Genomic DNA, 6,491 nt, shown 5'->3' on the forward strand with positions numbered 1-6,491 from the left:
AAATCCTGAAGAATTCAAATAAATAGGTATAGTGAGAGTAAAGAAATGACACAGCTGAAATGAAAAGAAGTTCTGGATAAATACTGGACTATTGAGATTTATTATTTCAGGGTTGGAGCATCATGGTGATAAAGTCTAAAATGTAGTCATGGGTATAGGTGGCTAAAGTACAGTAAAACAAATAGACTGTACATCATGTGGTAATGCTCCTGAGAAATGTGGAAATGTGGTTAGCAGATGTCAGGGATAAGAAGGGGCATAAGGTGGGAGAATAAAGATGGCAAAGGAGAAATTTTTTCCTTGTCAGTGAGGGAATAATATTTTAAAAGTAGTAGTGAGGAGCTAGAAAAAAGGCAACACAATCTTCCAGATCTGGAGCAGCTGTTTAATTGAGGGAGTGGCCTTCCTAGCACAGAATTTAAGAGGGAGGAATGTCAGTACCTTGTTAACATACATATTTCCCAAATACCTGGTACCTCCCTAATAAAAAAAAAAGGGTAGCATAATACTTATGTTTTCGTCAAAGGCCAATTTGCTGAAAATACCATCAAAATAACCTGCTGCCAAGACAAAGTTGAATTTATAACGTAGTGTTGGTAAAGGTATTTTATATAGAGAGATAGAGAAAGAGAGAGAGAAAGAGACTACAAGTTACTTTTTTTAAAAAGGTGTCCAGTTCTATTAGGTTCAACACATGCATAGATTTATGCAACCACCACTACAATCAGAATACAGAACAGCTCCATCACACCCCAAATTTCCTTATGTTGTTTCTTTGTAATCAAAATTTCTCTCTACCTCTAATCCCTGACAATTACTAATCCCTCCTACTTGGTCCCTATAATCCCTGGATGTAAAATAATGGAATCGTACATTGTATTGATGTACCTATTCAAAAGCAATCGGGGCATTTGCAGGTTTGGGCAATTATGAATAATGTTGCTATAGACATTCATATATAGGATTTTGTGTGAACATAAGTTTTTAATTCTCTTGGGTAAATAAATACCTAGGAGCAGGATTGCTGGGTCATATAAGTATATATTTAACTTAATAAGAAGCTGCAAAGCTGTTTTCCAGAGCAGCTACATGATATTGTATTCCCACCAACAATGTATGATAGTTTCTTTCTTCACATCCTTGTCAGCACTTATTGTCAATTTTTGTTTGTTTGTTTGTTTAGCCATTCTAATAGGTGTGTAATGGTATCTTACTGTGATTCTAATTTACATTTCCCTAATGGCTAATGATGTTGACTATCTATTCCTGTGCTTATTTGTTATCTGTATATCTTCTCTGAGAAAGTGTCCTTTCAAATCCTTTGCCCATTTTTTAAATTGGGCTTTTTCTTATTGTTGACTTTTGAGAGTTCTTTGTAAATTCTATATACAAGTCCTTTGTCAGGAGATTTTAAAATATTTTCTAGCAGTCTACAGTTTGTATCTTATTTCTCTTAACAGTGTCTTTTGCAGAAAAAATATTTTGAAGTTTTGATGAAGTCCAATTTATAATTTTTTCTTTTATGGATTGTACTCTTGGTGTCATACCTAAAAATGCTTTGCCTAACTCAAGGTCACAGTGATTGATTTCTCTCTATGTTTTCTTTTTTTTTTTTTAACTATTTTATTTATTTATTTATTTTGTTGCTCCAGGTCTTAGTTGCAGCCAGCAGGCTCCTTAGTTGCAGCTCTTGGCCTCCTTAGTTGTGGCATGCGAACTCTTAGTTGCAGCATGCATGTGGGATCTAGTTCCCTGACCAGGGATTGAACCCCAAGGCCCCTGCATTGGGAGCATGGAGTCTTAACCACTGTGCCACCAGGGAAGTCCCCTATGTTTTCTTTGGGGGGGGGTTTGAGGTTGAGGTAGAGGTTTATTTTATTTTATTTTATTATTTTATTTCATTTCATTTTATTTTGCATTTGGATGTACAATTTTTTTCCCCTACCATTTGCTAAAAAGAGCATCCTTTATCCATTAAATTGACTTTGTACCTTTGTCAAAAAGCAGTTGACTATATTTGTGTCTATTCCTGGACCCTATTCTATTCCACTGATTATATGTGTACACTTTCACCAATATCACACTGTGTCGATTACTATAGCTGTATAATGATTCTTAAAATTGGGTAGCATGCATCCTCTAATTTTGTTCTTCAAATATTCTTTTCTGCACTGATTTCATTCTCCTTTCCTCCTGCCTCTCAAATGCATTAATGTTAGACAATTTGATATCATCCTACAGTTCCCTGAGGCTCTGTCCAATTTTTTTCCAATATTTTCTCTCTGGTTCAGATTGGATGATTTCCATTGATCTTCAAGTTCACAGACAATTTCCTCTTTTCCATTCTGCTATTGGGCTATTGAGTCTTGTTCTGGTAATCCTGACATCTGAGTCATCTCAAACTGGGATTTGTTTTTTCCCTTTTGAGTTGCTACAGTTTTCTTGCTTCTGTTTTATTTATTTTTTTAACATTGAGTAATATTGCATTATATCCTGGATGTTTTAATTGCTATGTTATGAGACTCTAAGGTCTGTTAAAATCCTCTGGAGAATGTTGAGTCTTTCTTTGTTTTGTTTTAGCAGCTAGTTGTCCCAGTTGCGTTCAGGCCAAATGTCTTAGCCTGCCTTCTTTGGGCCATGGTTCCAATGTAATTTCAGTTCTTAAACATTTGCAGTATTATTTGGATCTGTTCTATATGTTTCCCCCAGGGGCTAAACGGGCCTGGGTAGTGGTCTTTACCATAGACCAATGTTCAAAGCCTTTGGTCTTCTTTATCAGATTAGTTTCTCACATGAGTTCCTGGGGTGATCCTAGAACTTCACACACGTATATCTATAGGATTCACTTTTTGAGCTCCCTCCTCTCAAAATCTCCACAACATTCTCTGGCTCCCAGGGTTTCTTCCCCTGGTCCTCTGGCCAGAATGCCTGGCTTTCAGTCTTCTGTGCTATCAGACGGACACCTCCCACTACTAGATCTACCTTCAAGGCAGATCAGCCAGCTCAGCTGCTGATGCACTCACTGCCCTCAGCCACTGCCCAGAGAGAGTACAGCTTTGGAAGTGGAGCCCTGCAGAGCCAATAGAGGAAAACAAAACCAGGATATTTCCCCATTCTCTCCATTCTTCAGGGGTCCTTTTTCCCATTCCTCTTATTTGAGAGAGTGATTTTCTCTTGGCTGTGCCCACTGCAATGTTCCAGAATTTGGGTTGCCTTGAGACTAAACCAGAAAATAATAGAGGGAAAAAAATAGGGAACTCACTATTGATCTTACTTTTGAGTTTTGATTTCCTCCCTAATTTGTCTGCTATTATTTACTTTTCAGAGTCCTTAGTTTCTTTATGTATTTGGTTCAGGATTTTATTATAGTCACTGGGAGAAATAGAATAGAGTATGCTTATGTCATTTAACTAGAGCTGGAACCTATACTTTTAATAATAATTCAAGAAATTTTGCTATGTGGGTGTGACCTATTGAGATATACTTCCACAAGTTGTATGTTAGGTAGGCTGTATTGCTTTAAATATATTTGAAGTAGAATTCTCCTAGCTTAAAAATAATGTCTTTTGTGCTAACAGGTACTTTCATTTTCACAAGTCTTGTTATAAATTTGTCTTTTTATAAATTATGGCAATGCTTAAAGTCACATGAGTAGATATTCTCTCATACCATAGACTTGAACTTGCGGTACATAGCAGCAGGCAGAGATTTTAAAGATGGTTAAGACAGAGATATGCTTGACTTGATCCTTGCCTAAAGGCCTAGTTCTAACAGCCTTTTTTTGTTCAAAGGCTACTCAGTTTTATAGTTTACCAGTTGGAGACAAAAAGCCTATTCAATTTTGTAATTTACCAACTGAGGTGAAAAGCGTTTGCCACTCCCGACCCTGAAAGTTCTTGAACTTCTCTGTTCTCTTTATTCCTTTCCATTTCTGCTTATAAAAAAGTCAATTATTTTTTGAGTGCTTCTCTTTCATGAACACTAACCAACACTAACCAACATATACAATTAACATTTGTTTTCTACTTTCTTCTCCCAGAGCTACAAGCCTACTACGTTCATTATTTACCTTCCAAGTTATTGTAGGTGACAGTTTTATCAAATATTCCAATGCATAACATAATCATTCTTCCAGCTTATAAAATCAGCCTACTTGAACACTAGGCCAATTCTACAAAAGGAAGGTTTTTATTAAAACACACCTCATCTCTGGGTATCAATTTCTGTATCAATCAATATATGCCAGGTTTTGTCAAAATTTTAATGATATACAATAACAAAGATTTATTTCTTGTTCATGCTGAATGTCTGTTGCCAGTTGCTGAGGACTTCACTTTACAGCTCCTCACTCTATGTAGGCTCATGGAATCATGATCATGAACATTGCCAGACTCAAAGCAGAGAGAAAGAGAGTTCCAGAGGATCACAAAATAGCAGTTCAATGCTATGGCCCTTTTTGACACACAATCTGCTTACAACTGATTGGCCATGTCGGGGAGAAAGAAATTTTCCTCTGCTCTTCCAGGCTCTTCTGGCTGGTCTAAGAATTAAAGTTGACATGAGATAGATTAAAAGTAGAAAATCAAACAAAAGTTTAATAACATGTATACATGAGAGAGACCCAGGAAAACTGAGTAACACACCCAAATGGCTGAAATCCTCACCTTAGACATCATCTTCATCTAAAGACAAAAGAGGGTGTTGGGAGTTAGTGGTTTGGGACTTCAAAGGGGAGGAAAGCAATTGCCGTGGAGATGGAGAAGCAAATGTTTGGTAAGCAAATGTTGCTGGATCATGCAGAGACAGTGGGACACAGAGAGAAATTTTAACAAACAGACTTTGCTAGGTTCCTCCCTGTCTACACGCCTAGTTCATACTACAGTCCTCTATTTACATTCTTCAGGCAGCTAGGGGGTAAGTCAAAGTTTCTTCCTGAGTCTTTTGGGCCATGATTGTTTTCAACTCGAAATTATCCACATGCCAAAGAGAAATTTTGGGGTGGTAAATTTTGTTCCCCTATGGCCAGAACTAGTCATGTGGTCCCATTCGACCATAAGAGAGTCAGAAAGCACAACCTACCACGTGTCCTGAAGGTAGAGAGCAGGAAGTATTTGTGAACAGCATAATCCAAGTGCATATGAACTGTATAATCAAATGTACTCTAGGACTATATAGAGGCCAGACTTCACTCAGTTGCACCCCCTCATCCATTCTCAGACTTAAGAGGCCCCTGACCAGCTTTAATAGCACAAGTACATACTATGTACCTTTCTCCTAGACTTCCACAAAAGGATCTGTGGTGATTTTGTCAGGTAACTATGCCAGGTAAAAGAGAATCCCCTGACTCTGAGATAAAACCAATTCACTGATGCCCAGACCACCAAATTTATCTACCAGAGACTTAAAAGAATATCAGGTTATAACTGATGCTTTGACCAGAATCAACAAGATCCATGGGGCAGCAATCATCCAGGTTAATTTTCCCAGTTTCTGAATATATAGATAGAGCAAATGGCATCACTTCCATTAAAACACCCCTTGATCCACTCCCCCAAGACAAAAGTAAGTCTGTTATAATAGGAAAAGCCAAGCAGAAGCCCTTCCTTGGAAAAGAAGGAAATAAAAAGTAGGTTCCTTTCAAACCTGTCAAATAGCTGTTCTATAGAGTGTTGAACTCTACAGATCTATCACGAAGCAAAAGAATCACATGACTATTGAGCTATTGATGATATGGAAGTGACCTCATTCAACTTTTCTTAGAGGTAAATGATGGACAAGCAAATAACCTTTGGCTATTCTTTCCACACAGGTTCTTTGCCCTGAAGAACTAACAAGAACATGCCAGATTCAGCTAATTTGGTAGCTTGAGAGAACAACTGGTTTTTCCTGTTTGTGAGCTATACTTTCAATTCAATAGTTTTAAGAACTATAATAGCATAGGAACAAAGTATAAGTGACACCTGGAAACCTGAGGTTTAATTCCCTAAGCACTGAAATTTTTTGTATTTTAACTGTTTTGGTAAGCAGTTCTTTAAAAATATAAATTGCCATAGTCCATGCTCTCTTTCTTTCTTGTTGTCTTTTCTTTTTCTCCTATGGAGTCTTAAGCCATTAAAGATTATAAACTTCAGGCCTTGACTCTGCCTGAAGATACTGATCTGGGGAATGTCACTTTGTGTGCATAATGCTTGCAGTATCATCTGCACCACAAATAATTTAATTTAGTCTTAATTTCTCTGGGCCACTCTTGGAAACTGCAGTTATTGTGCAATATTATAATGCACTCATGCTTTCAATAGGTTTGCCAGATTTAGAAAATAAAAATATAGGATACCCAGTTAAATTTTGAATTTCTGATAAACAATAAATTCTTTTTAGCTTAAGTATTGTCACTTGCACAACCTAAAAGTTGCAAGTTCAGTTTTATTTGTGGATCCTACTGAGGACTGTAGCCTGGGAGACAGCCTCTTCAGATAGCTCTGGGGAACCGC

Source organism: Lipotes vexillifer, unplaced genomic scaffold (assembly GCF_000442215.2).
Source record: "Lipotes vexillifer unplaced genomic scaffold, Lipotes_vexillifer_v1.1 scaffold445, whole genome shotgun sequence".
In the NCBI taxonomy this organism is placed as follows: domain Eukaryota; kingdom Metazoa; phylum Chordata; class Mammalia; order Artiodactyla; family Lipotidae; genus Lipotes; species Lipotes vexillifer.